The 18,383-nt window shown below is 43.1% G+C and overlaps 1 non-coding gene across 1 annotated transcript; it reads left to right on the top strand.

Moving 5' to 3' along the window:
- The first annotated feature begins 8,673 nt into the window (after nucleotides 1-8,673).
- Trnaa-cgc (transfer RNA alanine (anticodon CGC)) lies at nucleotides 8,674-8,746 on the top strand. Its single transcript has one exon. It is a non-coding gene; the product is annotated as a tRNA-Ala (tRNA).
- Nucleotides 8,747-18,383: the final 9,637 nt, after the last annotated feature.

The raw sequence follows: 18,383 nt of genomic DNA, 5'->3' as shown, positions 1-18,383 counted from the left end.
GTTCCTTGTGGCTAACACCAAAAAATTAAGTTTCACACAACCAGATACATGAATTGCTTTCATGTCATCTTTGGCTCATTTTGTAGTTTTCCGACTGTGGCTGTGCATTGCTGTTCAAAGAACCACAGGAGCTTTCAGCTTACACAAAGAATGAGACATGGAATCTGTGCAAATTCCAAATGTATGTAAAACCATGTTAGTAGACTGTCCTGCTACAAATAATTCCTTGACTTCATGAATTGAAATCCCTAAACAGCAGCATAACAAGAAACAATTGTTAGTGTAAGAAAATTTTTATGCAGGAACGGTACACAGTAGTTTAGTGGAAGTTAACTGTTCGTGGGGTGTACATAATTAGTTTCAGACAGATACTTCTCTTTGCTGACATGCCTTGAGATCCCTTCATCATGAGATCTACGAAACATGATTCATGGCAATGACTGAAGCCATATTCTTGCTCCTCTCTGTAGGACCATGGGCTTTGAAGGGTTCATCATTAATAAGTGCTTCCATAAGTTCCTCCAGCAATGCTACCTGATTAACTGAGATAACTGAAACATCTCAAAAAATTGCATTATTAAAAAAACGTTAGCGATGAAGCGAACAATCCGATTTTTCGTTCTTGGCCAAGTGGTTCTTAAGATACCAAAGAAGATTACTAAAAATAGGTGTATTTTTTCTAAAATTGTATCGTATTGTAGTTCTTACATACTCAAGTGTTCACTCAGTAAATACAATTTCATAAATAATATTTTGAGTTTTAATAGAAAATGGAGCACAATATATCTAGATGTATCATCTACTAGGTGTTGCAAACAAAAAATACAGATATAAGTAAGGAGGTCGCTGTATCGTACTTAGTATTCGATTCCCACAAATTCTCATTACGATAGATTTAGTGACCAATTTATTCAAAGGAAGAAGAACAACTACTTATTTATCCTCTCGACCACGTATCCGACATTTAAAACTTTTAATTCGCATTTTACTTTTCGGAAGAGAAAGAAAATCCAAATAAATTTACTGACATAATTTACAATAACATGTGTACCACCAAATCTTCTCGTAATCTCCGACACCTCTCTTCAGTTTATTTTTATACTGGTGGCACTGTCCTGTCGTAAGCTGGGTAATGAACTCACGGCAGGTAGAAAACCATAGAAACAGGTTTTTTTGAGAGAGGATGTTCCCCCAGTCGAGCATGTGGACAGTATAGCATGTCCTCAGGTGGACGAGGAAAACTCGCCGGTCATGTGAGGGTGTTCTGAGAAATGCTGTTCTTGGCGTACAGAAGCATGGATGACGGCTGCAAGTAACAAATTTAGAAAGCGTACAAAAAAAATCTTTACTAACAGTGACGTTATTATGTGGTTGGTGGACCTCCAAGCCGACGATAAGGGAGTGGAATGTTTTTTTCTCCCACAATGACGAAATAGCGCCAGCGGGAAAAGCGCACTCTGTCATTGGTAGGCGGCCTGTGACGTGAGCTTTGAGCTCCACGTTTTGGACAGAGAAGGGCGGCAAGGAAGTTGATGGGGTGAAGAGTTTTTTATGGAGCCGCTGGTGGGAGTATTTATTTATTCATAGCAAAATTAAAGACCCGTTGACCAACGTTTAAAAACAGGTCGTACATCTTATGGTATTCGTTCGTCAACCTTTTGTTTATCGACAGCTTTTGACAAAGAATAATACTTTTTAAAAATAACAATAATTTAAGGCTGAAATATAAATATAATTTTGTTGTGTTTAGATAATTTAAAAAAGATTATCGGATAGAGGAGATTTTTGTTAGTACCATCACCGATTGTGACAGGCGGTGAATTCCTCGGAATGGTATTTTGGAGCTGTTGGCTGCCAGTCACAACAAAAAAATTTGGGTGAGTAATTGAGAAATGGTATTGCTTATAGTAAGTATTAACATTAGATCCTCATCTGAGTACAACATTTCGTGCTTTCTTGGCTAGATCGCCAGCACTTCTTATTTACTGTTACAGCTCGTCTTCCTCCTCCTGTTCATCTTCAGAGTCACTGTTTTCGGTGTCATTTTGAGTGTCACTCTCCACCCTCTAGAGATTGCTGTTACGTTACATATTGGCATGTCTGTTATGTTGTGTCCAAAGTTATTGTTCATATGTTGTTTTTGAAATAATGTTCGTCAATGCACTTAGTTGCGCCCATTGTTCTTCGTCTTTTATTGCTGTGTAGTTACGTATGTCTCTTCCTGTGTAGTGTAAATGTAATTTATGTTTGTTGTTCGCTTATCGCCAACTGAAAAAGACAGTGTGTTCTGGGGAACCTTCTTCGCCGCATGTGCATGTAGGCGTCTGTCTCAGACTCACGCGGTCTAAGTGCTTCGGATAAGTTCCGCGCTCGGTTAAGAAATGTGCAATGCCGCGGCTGGGATCAATATGTTTCATTCTCAACCACTCTCTTATGTCAGGGACGAAGTCGTGCAATCTACTTCTCTTATCACTTGCACTCACCTTGCCATGCATCCGAAAGCCAACTTTTAAGGTGACGTATCGTCTGCATCGGCACACCAGTTGTTGTGTATACCTTATCTACTCTCCCCATCTTTGATCGGTACCGTGCAGCTCTGTATTTGATCGTTATTTGATAGTGATATCTATGGGGCATATTCGGAGCACCGCACACGTTGCGCCCATTGAGGTGGTGCCTAAGGCTCCAGATAGCCGAAGCAGGACTTTCTCTGCCCTCGTCTGACTGATGCTTTGTTGATGACCAGGTTCAGGAGGTAGTCCGTACTGTTTTGAATTTAGCCTCACCAGCCCATATAGTATTTTTTTCTGCTTTGCCTGTTGTTAGTCTTATGCGTTCGTGGAAATTCAGTTTCTCATCTACAGTATGTGTACCCCAAAATAGGGCGTAACCTGTGCTCGTATAATGTTTGTGCCCCTTATTTTAACTGAAGGGTTCCTCTGGAGTGATCCTATCAGTGATATATATGCTGCTTTGTTTTCGGCTGTCCTGAGTTTGTTGTTGTGACACCATTGTGTAATTGTTTGTAGTATTGCACTGGCTTTCTCTTCTAAATGGACTCTGTTGTTTGCACTGACTACAACTGTCATCACCATCTAGAAGTTGTAGGAAGGGTTCGATTGTCATGTCCCAAAGATAGGGCCGCAGATCAGTCGTTGAGGACAGCCTTTGTAATTCTTTTAATTACTTTCCGCCTATTCATCTGCCATTCGTCTACTCGGTCTTTACAGTAGTCCAGGAAACTGTTCTGCAGTGATTGAGACACCTCCAGAAGTTGTAACCTTTGAAACACTGCGGGCTACCAGAGATTATCGAATGCCCCGGCAATGTCATTATTGCCGTGGGGTGTTTCCGTGTTGTTGCATAAACTATGTGTAGGGTATGGTTGATGGCATAATCTGTTGATTTGTCCGTTCTGAAGCCAAACTGGTGTTGGCTCGTGCCCCTGAGAGCTCCGTAGATTTGCAAGTACTTACACAATAGCCTCTCCTGAATATTTGGTAGCTTATTTATTAGGCATATTGGCCTGTAAGTCTTTGGGGTGGAGTATGAAAGACAAAATTATGTCTTGGACAATGTTGGTGAAAACAGGCGTCTGATTAGGACACTTCAGTCGCTCGAAAAATTGTTGCCAGGTATGGAGAAAAAGCGCATTTCAGTCAATCGTGATTGTCTTTTCGAGAAAAGAATTCTCGCACAGGCTTTCCAATAGAGACATTTGCGTTCTGGCCCTGGAGCAGGAAAGATTTAAATTCGTATTCTGTCTTTCAAAGCTGAGGAGCGTACGCCTTACCTGCGCAGACGGAGGGGTTCTTCGAGTTACTTCGGCTCACAGCCGATCATCGGCACAATAACATGTTTATTCGTACCGAAGCATAAGCCTCCCTAACGGTCATTCTGCTTCAGTAGAACAAGTATCATAATTCACTGTCATATTCACACCTTGCACTCACCGCATACCTATCATACAATTTTGTGATTCTACACAGCATAAAAAAAACAAAGAACCATAAGAAGAATAAAACATGTAAGTTAAACAAGGAAAGATCACTCAAACATCCAAAGAAATTATTAAATTAAAAACAGGGGAAAAATAATAAAGTAAATGATTATATATAATCGTGATAGTGAGTTGTCATAATCAAATTGAGATCCTCGTCCATCTCTTAACCTGTCAATATCTACTTTTCGTCACTAATGTGACCAGCCATGAACTATTGGAAGTGAGTCTGTCACTAACGAATATACAATACTTGCAAGGTTAATACGTCATTGGTGACACAAATTCTGGATCTATTGTACTCATTGATTTTAATTACATGGGCAGCAAAGACCTTCTCACAGAGAGGAGTAATAGTAAATCCAATGAGCCAAACTCAGGACACAGTGCTTAGGGCCCCCTGTACCAGATTGCGTTAGTTAAATTCTGTTTTGTAGCTTTTTAATCAGCATTGGCCGTGCACCCAAATGCGTGAAAATGTAGTCACATGTCAGTTCTAGTGTAATATATTTGTCCAATGAATATCCGTTCTGCATTTCTTCTTGGTGTAGCAATTTTAATGGCCAGTAGTGTATATAAATAATAACTTCGAATAACAGATGATCGTAGAAGCTTCTGAATGAATGGAATATGGAGTAAATATCATATTCTCTGAGGGATGGCATACAGAGTAAACATCATATTCTCTGAAGAGATTGAATAAACAGTCGTGAGTACCAGCGCGTAGGAGGTGAGCTGTGTGGCTCGCGTGCAGTATCTCGATGCTGGCACTTTGTGCTATCTTCCCGTTGCGCATTTGGGTTAGACCTCAGAGCCATCTGGTGGTCGTCTCGCGGAGCTGGAAGAAATGACCCCTGGTCGCAAGAGGCTAGGATCGGACACCGGTGAGCAGCGGACGCTTTCTTCCAAACGGCGCAGGGTGTTGATTATGAACGCTTTGGCAGCGGAATGACTACAGCCGTAGAGGGGCTCTTGCGCCACCGAGTCGCTTCGGTTGTGCCGTGGACGTCCACGTTACCTGTCTGAGTGACTCCAGCGGGGAGGAAGAGGACGAGATTAGTGTTTAACATCCGGTCTACAACGAGGTCATTAGAGAAGAAGCCCAATGTCTAACTAGAGAAGAATGGAGGAGGAAAGCGGCCATTCGTTTCCCAGCATTTTCCTTCAGCGATTTAGGGAAATCACGGAAAACCTAAATCAGGACGGCCGGACACGGGCCGTCGTCCTACAGAATAAGAGTCCAGTGTGCTAACTAATGCGCAACTCCCTCGGTAGTTCCTGGGGAGCGCCTAGTGTGTTCTACTGGTATGGTATTTTCATACCCCTGCATTTGCTGATGTCCGGTTCTTTCAAGCGAAGCAGGTGAAAGCGTTCACGCTGTTTGTTCGACGACATCCGTCTGATGTACTCTATCATTATAACTGTTATCTTGAACATTGGCACGGCGGCCGTTTGCTGGTACAGTTCCCTAATGTAAAATGAACCCGCCGTGTTACGCAGTGGTGATGGAGATTGCCGCGCTCATCGTATGAATTTGTTGTTTCTCCGGGCACCCATAGTTGGTCTCGTTATTGGCTGTCTGTTCCGCCGTTATAGCTTGACTTATGCATAGGTGCACTGTATGATTACGCCAGGCAACGCGAGCGGGCTTCTCAAATTTGGATGACGCCCTTTAGTGAAGCTGATTTTACTGTTCTTTAACGCTGGAGATTTGAATATCTTAGTCCGCAGCTCGCGGTAGCGCTCTCGCTTCCCGCGCCCGGGATCCCGGGTTCGATTCCCGGGGGGGGGGGGGGGGGGGGGGTCTGGGATTTTCTCTGCCTCGTGATGACTGGGTGTTGTGCGATGTCCTTAGGTTAGTTAGGTTTAAGTAGTTCTAAGTTCTATGGGACTGATGACCATAGATGTTAAGTCCCATAGTGCTCAGAGCCATTTGAACCATTTGAACCATTGAATATCTTGTGTGGATTTAAGAGCTGTTGTTTCTGATTGGTATTTTAAGTATCTTCCTTGCAAGGTTAAGTTTTATTTGGCTAGTGCATTATTAATATGTGAAATAAATTGGACCTTCACTGTGCTGGCTTCATTCTTGCCGGGGCTGGATACATGCGCCAGCCTGCTGACGCTGTGTACATATTACGTTTCTTTTGGGGGCCCGTTTAGATCGGCTCCCAGTGAGGCCTTTGTGCCATGCAGTGAACACCACTGTTACTAGTACCGCCAGAGTTGTTTACATGTTTGTTTGTGGTGTGGTTGCGCTCGCTGATGCATGCGTTCGGACCGCTCTGGCCTTTCCCTGCTTCCGTCCAGTGCCTAAAGAAGAAGAGCAGGAAGAAGATGGGAGAGGAGAAATAGTTGATGCAATGTCCTACTTGTGTACGCTCTTGACTAATTTTAGTCTGTTGTAGCTGTGGCTACTTTCGGAATTTCCGGTAAGTTGCCGGTTTATCGGCATTGTGAAGTGTGTCTCGTCTGAAGGAGACAGCCTCCGTGTGCCTTTCGATGGGGTCCTGGTTGTATTTACATTCATCGACTGCATTATACTGCAATCAGCTGGTTTACTGTTCCAAATTCTATAACTAATTAAAAAACTAATTTTTGCATAAGCCTTTGTGGTTATTGTTGTATGGGGCGTGATCCTTAATTATTTGACAATTATTTGAGCCCCGTTGTTTATGTGCAGCTTTATCATCATTACTGTTCTGGGATAAAATTTTAACTATTTAAAAATCTAATGTTGTGAATAAGGCTTGTCATTTATTGCTGTGGGATAAAATCACTATTTACTGTTGGGATAACATTTCACTATTTAAAAGGGCTGGCTAAGTTCCTTGTTATTAACTACACTCCTGGAAATGGAAAAAAGAACACATTGACACCGGTGTGTCAGACCCACCACACTTGCTCCGGACACTGCGAGAGGGCTGTACAAGCAATGATCACACGCACGGCACAGCGGACACACCAGGAACCGCGGTGTTGGCCGTCGAATGGCGCTACCTGCGCAGCATTTGTGCACCGCCGCGTCAGTGTCAGCCAGTTTGCCGTGGCATACGGAGCTCCATCAAAGTCTTTAACACTGGTAGCATGCCGCGACAGCGTGGACGTGAACCGTATGTGCAGTTGACGGACTTTGAGCGAGGGCGTATAGTGGGCATGCGGGAGGCCGGGTGGACGTACCGCCGAATTGCTCAACACGTGGGGCGTGAGGTCTCCACAGTACATCGATGTTGTCGCCAGTGGTCGGCGGAAGGTGCACGTGCCCGTCGACCTGGGACCGGACCGCAGCGACGCACGGATACACGCCAAGACCGTAGGATCCTACGCAGTGCCGTAGGGGACCGCACCGCCACTTCCCAGCAAATTAGGGACACTGTTGCTCCTGGGGTATCGGCGAGGACCATTCGCAACCGTCTCCATGAATCTGGGCTACGGTCCCGCACACCGTTAGGCCGTCTTCCGCTCACGCCCCAACATCGTGCAGCCCGCCTCCAGTGGTGTCGCGACAGGCGGGAATGGAGGGACGAATGGAGACGTGTCGTCTTCAGCGATGAGAGTCGCTTCTGCCTTGGTGCCAATGATGGTTGTATGCGTGTTTGGCGCCGCGCAGGTGAGCGCCACAATCAGGACTGCATACGACCGAGGCACACAGGGCCAACACCCGGCATCATGGTGTGGGGAGCGATCTCCTACACTGGCCGTACACCACTGGTGATCGTCGACGGGACACTGAATAGTGCACGGTACATCCAAACCGTCATCGAACCCATCGTTCTACCATTCCTAGACCGGCAAGGGAACTTGCTGTTCCAACAGGACAATGCACGTCCGCATGTATCCCGTGCCACCCAACGTGCTCTAGAAGGTGTAAGTCAACTACCCTGGCCAGCAAGATCTCCGGATCTGTCCCCCATTGAGCATTTTTGGGACTGGATGAAGCGTCGTCTCACGCGGTCTGCACGTCCAGCACGAACGCTGGTCCATCTGAGGCGCCAGGTGGAAATGGCATGGCAAGCCGTTCCACAGGACTACATCCAGCATCTCTACGATCGTCTCCATGGGAGAATAGCAGCCTGCATTGCTGCGAAAGGTGGATATACACTGTACTAGTGCCGACATTGTGCATGCTCTGTTGCCTGTGTCTATGTGCCTGTGGTTCTGTCAGTGTGATCATGTGATGTATCTGACCCCAGGAATGTGTCAATAAAGTTTCCCCTTCCTGGGACAATGAATTCACGGTGTTCTTATTTCAATTTCCAGGAGTGTATTTTGAGGTTCGGTGTCTGTGGTCAAAATTTCATCGTCTTGGAGATAAAAAAATATTTACACTTTAAATCTGTTTCCTAATCAACTGGAAAGTTTGTTTTTAATTGAAATCTCATTTAAAGTACGTTCAGTGTATGCAACAATGAATACTGTTGCCAATGTATTTTCCATGGTCCAGCCTTAAAATCCACAGCCACTAGCGCTGCACCTCGCGTCATTACAACCCAAAGAGACGCATCAGAAAGCAGTGGTATAATTTTAGGAAGGGTTAATGGTGATCAATAACTAATACAGAAAACCGAAAACCACACAAGTAATTAATTGTAGCAGTCGCAGCATAGTTGAAAAGTTGTAGAACACATGAGTTAGGATGCTCCATAACAAAAGATACATTCTTCTCGATACCGAGCGAGGTGGCGCAGTGGTTAGCACACTGGACTCGCATTCGGGAGGACGACGGTTCAATCCCGTCTCCTGCCATCCTGATTTAGGTTTTCCGTGATTTCCCTAAATCGTTTCAGGTAAATGCCGGGATGGTTCCTTTGAAAGGGCACGGCCGATTTCCTTCCCAATCGTTCCCTAACCCGAGCTTGCGCTCCGTCTCTAATGACCTCGTTGTCGACGGGACGTTAAACACTAACCACCACCACCACCACCACCACCACCAGATTCTTCTCGATAACCGACGATGGGAGTAAAGATAGGGAGGTAAGGCACGAAACACATACTGAGTGACGAAGTAGTGGACTAACCTACCACAAGGGTGACCCGTGATATCTGACGTCATCGACTGTTAACATTCTGTACGATTAGAATACGGAAGAATGTATCAATTTTTGAGTCAATAGATGCCTTACAAAAGAAAGAGAACAACTTATAAATCATCAGTGCGGTCAGAAAATTATTTACTCACACCGAAATGTATCGGAAACAGACTGAAACGTAGTAGTTCCACATATATATTCCAGATCTCCCTATATGTATGAAATTATATGCTATTGATCTAATAGATCATAACTGGCGACCTTGTGAATAAGGACTTCTCAGTTTGCTCTATTTGCTTAACACATCAAATGAGACATTTCACGCAATATGTTTTATAAAAATATAATATCTGAGATACAGGTGTGAAGTTTTTAAATTTATGCAAATCATTGTACTAAAGGCTATTCGAGTGTTAAGCACTGGACTTGATTTGACTACGTGCAAAAATACTTCTTATTTGTCATAGAAAACCTGGCAGAATCCAGCGACAGTACACACAAATACTGAATTACGAGTAAGGAAAACTTGTATTTCCAGTTCCATTCCAAGTTAAACAAGCCATCAGACTTTGCCTCCACAGGTAGCTACTACTATTTCTTGTCTGCTGTTCCTGCAACCATTGCATCTTTAATGAAAGCGTGGCTACAGACGGAGACTTTTCATTTGAGCGAACTCTTCAGCATCCCAATAATAGCGTGCAGAGAGTATTAACGAATGCTCTTACCATCAGCATTCTCGCTTCATGCGCAGTGCATTTCTGTTTAACTCGTGTTTAAAGCGTTGGTGAAACAGAACAAGAAACTGATGAACTTTGATTTGCTTCAGTTAAAGCTCAAGTTGTTTGTGTGAGCCCCCAACACTCAAAACTTGAAACACAGCTTTTGCCACTGAGCAAGCAGTTACGCCTCTCATAAACTGAATACTGAAAAACATTGCAATGCGACGCTATAGAAGACAGAAATTGGTTGATACTGTACAATGATATACTCGTATCCAATACTTAAACTTCCACAATACTTGAGAAGGTGAATAAATTCCTGATGGCGTCATGCTACTCAGGAAGAAACGTAACTGATGCAGTACTTTATTTTAATGACACTAATTCAGAATCTCGTACTCTCTAAGAAAGTACTTCAACGAAGTGGGAAAAAGTCTAAAATCGTCGCGTTACTGATGCGTGAACTGATCAAGTGGATGAGGTACGAGATTCAAAATAATAAAGCAGTTGTACGTGACAAGCAATGTATTGGGCAAGAGGTAAGCGACATGTACTACAGAGAAATGACTTGTATATTTACTTCTTTTTTCTCTTTACTGTTATTTTATTCCGTCCCCGACAGGGCACTATTGGGTTGGCAGCTCTTCACCTAAGTTTATTAATAAAATATACAAACGTAGTCTCTAAAATTATAAAATTCGTACATATTTGTAAAATTGTTAACACAGGAAGGGTTCTAAGTAGAATATTGTCTTTTTCTTTTTAAATGCTGCCAAATGACGATACCACAACAGTTTTCTTTACCAAAGTTACAGCAAATGAGTAGTGGGTGAGGAGACTTCTTGGAAGAACGATGTTTTGGAGTCGATGGCAGATTCTAGAGAGACCAGAACTAAGTATTTGGAAAGGGAAGGAGGAAAATGAAGGGGAAGAGTCGGAATTATGGGAAGGAAGAGGAGTATTCAGTTAAAGCTGGAAGTACTGATAGATTTCGGGCTAAATTTCAGGGCCAGGTTCGAGGAGGCGGTTAAAGTTTCATTGGGATGGGATATGGAGAGTGTATAGTTGTAGCTCTGGAGGGCTGTTGTGATACACGTGCGGCACAGTAAATGGGTATTAATGAAGGATGATATGATAGGATGTTTGGTACGAAGTTTGCTGTAAACCCAAAAAGTCATTTCTTCAGTGTGGGAGACGAGAGAGAGAAGATTAGTACGTTTACACATGGTGTTAGCAGGATGTGGTAGTAGGACACGGACGGCGAGTTCTTGGCGTCTGGGGATTTGAAGAGAATAGTAAAATTACAGTGAGCTAAAATACAGCTGACTTCAGCATGGAAGAGGTCTTGTAGGAATGTGGTAGAGGGATTCGGCCCCTTGTTCAGCCGATTACGAATAATTTAGTCGAGGGCTAATCCGAGAGAATTCACAGCTTCAGTTGCTCGGATACAACGGTTGTAGTTTGTGAACAGGTTATACAAGAGTGAAGAAAGGACAGAGCGGTGATGCACACGTAACTTGACCCTGAAGAGCACCGCGCTTAAACAGCCAATGATTCTATGCACTTCAAATTTGACTCACGACTGCAGCGGCCAACAAGAATCTGGCGTAAACAGCGGCCGTTAGAAGTTGATGTCGCTATATAATCTATGCTGGTTAGCGATTTCGTTTCCACATCGCTGCCTCTGGCCATCAGGAACACAACTCGTTTCTCTAGAGGCCCTTATGTGGTGATGCAGTTGAATACATAATTTCACACCAAGAAATTTTTGTGAGACCTGAGTTCTGGCGTATACAACTTTCAAATAACTTCCGGGAATTCAGCCAGGTAACGCTTTCAGCGACCACCGATATTTTCAAGGAAAACTGCCTAGCCTTGAAAATGGCGGGGTGTTCTCCCGCCGAAATATCGGCGGTCGCTGAAAGCGTTACGTGGCTGAATTCCCAGAAGTTATTTGAAAGTTTGAAATTTTTATGTTCTCCATCACGACGAGAGGTGTTAATTCTGTCTGTAAACAAAATGACTGATCTCACACAGAGGCGTCACGACTTCAGCCTCTTTGCCAACCACTTCATCCCGGAGCCTTAGTTATTTTTCGAATGTATTCTGTGTGCCTTCCCCTTCAGTTTTACCCTCTACAGATCTCCTTTAATTCAGAATTTTTATCCCATTCTTAAACTTTAATTTATTATTTCATCGATGTACAGTAGAGGAGAAAGACTACGGCCCTGTTTTACCCTTCGTTCTTGGACTCATCCTTACTGATCCCTGTTTGTTGTTGTACACGTTAAATGTTACCCAACTTTCCTTGTTCCTTATAAGCATTTGTCTGCGAATTTCAATCATCTTGCACCGTATTACATTGTACGACGTTTTTTTCTACTTCGACTCATCTTACAAGGTGACAATAATTGGAATGAATGAAATAAAATCGTCATAACTTGTGAACAGTTTGCTTTAGGACGTTCAAACTGGACGCTTGGAAACAGGACATGATGGAAATTACTATGCGTATTGTTGTTTATTTGAATGGGTGCGTCAACAACCACAATTGGTGCATTTGTGAGACGGAGAATCCGCATTTCGCGATCGAGAAATCTCTTTACCCTCAACAGGTGACTGTGTGGCGTGCAATGTCCAGTCACAGAATAATCGGTGCCATATTCCTTGATGGCAAAGTTATTACCAAACTCTACTTGTAGGTTTTGGAAGATGATTTCATCTCCATTATTCAGAGTGACCCTGACTTCGACAAGATGTGATTGATGCAAGACAGGGCTCGACCACATCGAAGCAGGGGAGTGTTTGATCTCCTGGAGGAGCACTTCGGGGAACGCATTCTGGCTCTAGCGCACCCAAATGCCACTGGCATGGGCCTCGATTGGCCGCCATATTCTCCGGATATGAACACATTCGACTCCTTTTTGTGGGACTAGATTAAAGACAAGGTTTACAGAAATAGCCCAAAAATCATTGCTGAGTTGAAAAGAGCTATTCCGGAGGTCATCGACAGCATCAATGTTCCGACACTTCAGCGGGTCATGCAGAATTTCGCTGTTCATCTACGCCACATCATTGCCAATGATGGAAGGTATATCGAACATGTTCAAATGGCTCTGAGCACTATGGGACTCAACTGCTGAGGTCATTAGTCCCCTAGAACTTAGAACTAGTTAAACCTAACTAACCTAAGGACATCACAAACATCCATGCCCGAGGCAGGATTCGAACCTGCGACCGTAGCGGCCTTGCGGTTCCAGACTGCAGCGCCTTTAACCGCACGGCCACTTCGGCCGGCGAACATGTCATAACCTAAATCTGAATATCTTTAGTAACGTTTCCATGTTGAATAAAGTGTGTGCACGCCGTAGTTTGTAACTAATTTATGTTTTTTTCATATTGTTCAATAATTACCACCCTCTATGAAAGTGTCTTGAATATCTAAAGTCTTATTTCATTTCAATGTCAGAATGGCCAATTGGAGAGTTATAAACTAGCTGCATTGCTATGTCGTGGAAAGATTACCCGTTGAATACCATATGGAGGCCAAATAAGGTCCAGCAACAAGTTGTGTTATTCTTCATTATTGCGGATGTCATGCTCATTACCGAGAAATTGCCTAAGTTTAATAAAAAGTGCTGCTGAACAATACTAAATCCCGTGGAAGACACAACGGATGTAAAGAAGGGGAAAAAACACAAATAAGAAGATATAGGGACACAGGAAGGTAATATCGCTTCGACGGTGACGACATGTTATGAAGATAATGTAAATATAATTACGGTTAAGTAAATATCTGTCTACAAGAAAAATTTCTCAGAGCAAACGTATTCCGCGTTCAATGAAGTTTTTACTATCACTTCTACTCGATTTCCAGTCACGCTGCCCTGAATATTGAGTTAGCGCTACATGAATGTGATGCACATAACAATAGCACTACAAGCGATAAGGTACTCTTTTTTCACAAATAAATTTTTTATCTGTGCGCTTCTCAGTTATAATCACATGTAGATTTCCAATCGAAGACCTTTCTTTGCAAAACAAAAATTGTTTGCATAGTAATTCCGCTTGAATGGGAGACAATAAAGCTTGTCTTCGTTAGAAACATTTCTGAAATATATGGAACGTTTTTCTTCGCCAAATAAAGAGACTTTTTATTTCATAGCCGCTTATGGAGTCGGGCCAGTTCCCATGAGGCTGGCCCAGTGTTTCTCTTATTTAAGGCAATAACGCTTCCTCCGACATGACAACGCTTCTTTATTAATGAAAGTCTCCGGTGGCAATTTCGCGCTCTGCAGTTTTTAAACTGACGTCAAACCACTCTGCAAGATGCGTAACACACTCGGACGACTCAGCATGGTTTTCTTTCGTGTGTCAGAACCTAAAGTTAAATTTCATTTTATATACACTTCACAGGATATACGAATTCTAACACACAAGCTTTTAAAATATTATGTTACTACAAGACAAATGTATTTATAAATCCCATTTTTCGCTTGAAGCGTTTCCCCCTAAAGATAAGAACGTAGAATGTCTGTCTTCAGTACTGAAAAGTTTACAAAGAAATGTTGTGTGCGCTAAAATCTTTTACAGCCCAAACATTTCCAAAATAAGAATATAGTCGTTGTAAAGGCAGTGACCCTGATGCAAAAGTTTTCATACCGTTGTACCCCTGTAAAACAGAGCTCTTTGAATCATACGCACTTCGTTTACCTAATCTTCGAGAAACCTTAGGGTTTATGTCAAAACTAAGGAGCTAGAACGTTTACACCACTGCCCTCCATCCATATGAGTGAGCTTCCGATAAACTGCGTGTCCGACGGTGCCATGGTCGTTGCGACGAACCAAACCTTTGTGACCTTATCGCCACAAATCAATATGCAATACTGATTCATTTTTGGCACCTTGTAGTGGTTAATTTTATTTACTCGCAGACTGTACTGGGCAAATTTGGTAGAGGAAAAATATGCGTTTATCTCACTGAGAAGTTCCTCGATTGGTAAGAGGTGGTCAGTGAATCTTAGTAGGAATTTGGTTGTGTCCTGCTTTGTGTTTTTGTCCGCAGAGCCGAGGCCTCCCCCAGCCCTGAGCAGAATGCAGTGCCCCACCATTGCCATCCCGACAGAGTAATTGAGCACCACATTTTTGCCCATTCTGTTCAGAAATCAAAACGAGACACCAAGAAACGCCTCTACCAGCATAGGAAGGAAAGTCCATTGCTTTCGCTCAAACATTTGGTGTTACCAATTAAACTCAGTAGCCCTGCCATAGTGCTTGGAGCAAAGAAGCCGACCAATTAATGGAACACCACCCCTTTCCAATACTGTCCGCTTGTTTAAGGTACGTGTGCATGCCAAAAGTTGCAAGTTTCAGCAACATTCCTCCATCTTTTCATGAAATAAGCGATATTCTCGTTCTTCACATGGCAATAGGAATCGGGCCCTCGATACAGATTTTTTAAATTTTGTTTATTTACTTATTTACAAAACCTGCTGGTAGACAAGGGAAGACAGGATTCGGTTACAATTGAGGACGGGGCCGTAACCAGTTACTATGGGTTGCCTTTTACAGTTACACACATTTATTTTTTAAACAGTAATTCCAGACTTAAAAATAAATTTAAAAAATACACGTTCTTAATGAAGGAGTAAACAATTGTGTAAATAATAGTGTCTTCATTGCGTTGCAATTTAGCAAATCACCATAAAATACAGATACAGATAATCTTTAAAAAGAAAAGAAACAAGCCACTGTGATCACGGTTGAAGGCCTTACACGCCAAGAATGGCAACAAATTAAGAATGTTTAAGAAGTCGCTGCAATTACAACTTACAGGTATTGAAATATTAAAAGTAACTAGCCACAAACACCGCAGATGGCATCAGACCACAGGAATGGCAGTAAATAAGATTTTAAAGCTTATGGCTAAAATACAAATACCAAATAGGATTTTAAAGCAAATGGCCATAGTCACGGCTGAATGCCTGACACATTTTGAATGGCAATAATATAAAAAAAAATGTTGAAACCTGCTGTAAATCCGCAAATACAATATCAAAATTTAATTAAAAAGCAAGCAACTGACCCAGACGGGGCTCCAGGAGTCGACCTCTGAGAAGGTCCAGCAACAAACACTTTCGTGAGCGATGAGATAGGCAGCTAAGAGTTGCATTCACTTCACAAGATGGTGACTCAGACTAGTGGCAGTCTAAGGAATGACATCCGATATACCAAATGCATCGATGGAACAATACGCCAAAGCCGGAGCCGGCGGTCTGCAATACGTCCAGAATACTGTGTTTAGAGCGTCCAGAACGAGAAAGGAACCACTACCAGATGTCCGTACGATTCCAAACCCGAAAATCTAAACAAACAAGTCACAGGACAGAACACCAGACAAACTGACAGTAACTAAAACCCCGCTCGATTTGCGCGGGAGGCAAAACCGAAATGTAACCATCGAGAATCAGCAACCACACGTCATTGCGGAAACAATCGCAAAGCGAGCCAAAACCAAGTACCAAATGAGTGACATCAAATTCATTAGGCACACAAACACACACTGAACTCACTGTTACAAGTCTGACGACGTTTGGCAAAATGAAACAAATCTCATCGCTGCCTTATTAATTGACAGATGAGTAACGACATCGTGTTATCACTGAGCCAAGTGCTTTGAACACAGTAGGGTCTACAAGTACTAAGCGGTAGGCAAATCCTCCAAACTGAACATGACGGCGCGATGATACTCTGTCACAACATCACATACGTACTACAGGGCCCACACGGTTGACTGCCCCAAAGATACGGCAACAGTACTAAACATCGATAACCGCCACTGCTGTCACTAGCGGACAGGCAACGTTTAAGAAACCGAGTGGCGCCAGTCAACGCGAGAAGAATACAAACAACCGCAACCATGGCAACTAAACGATACCGTCTGGCCAGCAAGAGAGGGCGGAATCCTACAAACAGCACCAACGCGAGCAGTAGCACGGCACAGTTTATTATTTCTTTACTTACTTATTTATTGTTATACAACTTGTGTTGCTAAATGTGGCTATAATTTGCGGCACCTTGCTGTACCATTAACTTCGTTTTTATAAGCTGCCCAGATGAGCGGATCTTGTGTTTTGTCCATGCAGTTTTCCACGCATTTTGATACGTCCCGAAAGTGTTAGCGTCACTTTATGCTTTGATCTGTGTGTTAAAGAACTTCGTCCTTTGTCAAACTTTGTTGTTATTTTCGTCAGTCATTTGAGTATATAAAAATCTAGAATGAGATTTTCACTCTGCAGTGGAGTGTGCGCTGGTATGAAACTTCCTGGCAGATTAAAACTGTGTGCCGGACCGAGACTCGAACTCAGGACCTTCTTTCTTTCAGGAGTGCTAGTTCTGCAAGGTTCGCAGGAGAGCTTCTGTAAAGTTTGGAACGTAGGAGTAAAGCTGTGAGGACGGGGCGTGAGTCGTGCTTGGGTAGCTCAGTTGGTAGAGCACTTACCCGCGAAAGGTAAAGGTCCCGATTTCGAGTCTCGGTCCGGCACACTGCTTTAATCTGCCAGGAAGTTTTACAAAAATCTGTTCATTCAGGCCGGCCGTAGTGGCCGTGCGGTTCTAGGCGCTGCAGTCAGGAAACACGGGACTACTACGGTCGCAGGTTCGAATCCTGCCTCGGGCAGGGATGTGTGTGATGTCCTTAGGTTAGTTAGGTTTAAGTAGATCTAAGTTCTAGGGGACTAATGACCTAAGATGTTAAGTCTCATAGTGCTCAGAGCCGTTTGAACAATTTTTTTTTTGTTAATTCAGTCTTGACTTAGACACCAAGGTCCTACAACTTTTCCATGTTAGCCCACCCACTAATAATAAATATAGCCTGGTGCATTTGTAAACTTGTCAGTGTGGCGGTGTTATCATCGTGCACAGTGGGCACACTCAACCCTCAGTTACATTCAAAATTCTAAGAAAAGAACGAGCATTGCACTCACTCATCTTGTTTCATCAAAGCTTTATTTTATAGCGAACAGTACACTTACACTCCTTGACTCTCATCGAGAAATGAGATGCAGCTTCCTCGGTGATCCTGCCAAGATCTTACTTTTGCCTTATTTTGATATTCTGCAGTGAGGACAGAACTGTGAAAAAAGTTGCAGCAACCATTCTTGTCCCATTTTGTAGCTTCCACATTAATCTGCAGCTGCAGCACATGCTACTGCAGCCCATGGGATGTATGTGTTATTCATAACTCACTTTTTTGTACAAGAACCTATGTTTTGGATGATTTTGTTGAAAAACAAAGAAGTTTTTCGTGTTGCATGTGAAGACCATCTTTCTTCCGACTGGATGACTGACGCCAAATTTGTGATAGCGGTAATTCATTGTGTGACAGATTCTGATAGCAAGCGTTTCCTGCCGCTGGGAAAACACCTCGGGCTGAGCCTTGCATGTAAAAAAGTGGATTGGGCAGTTTAAAGACAGCCCGCCGAAATCCTGATCGATTCGGAAGAAGCCTTAGTTCATCAGCAGCCACATAAACGGATGTAGCCACGAAAGTATTACCATTTAAAAGGCACTGAAACTTGAATTGGATATCATGAAGCTATATTAATCCACCGCTGTACGAAATAGGAGTGTCTA

The sequence above is a fragment of the Schistocerca serialis genome, chromosome 2 (assembly GCF_023864345.2).
Source record: "Schistocerca serialis cubense isolate TAMUIC-IGC-003099 chromosome 2, iqSchSeri2.2, whole genome shotgun sequence".
NCBI classification, from domain to species: Eukaryota; Metazoa; Arthropoda; class Insecta; order Orthoptera; family Acrididae; genus Schistocerca; species Schistocerca serialis.
This window is presented reverse-complemented; position numbering and strand designations above follow the sequence as displayed.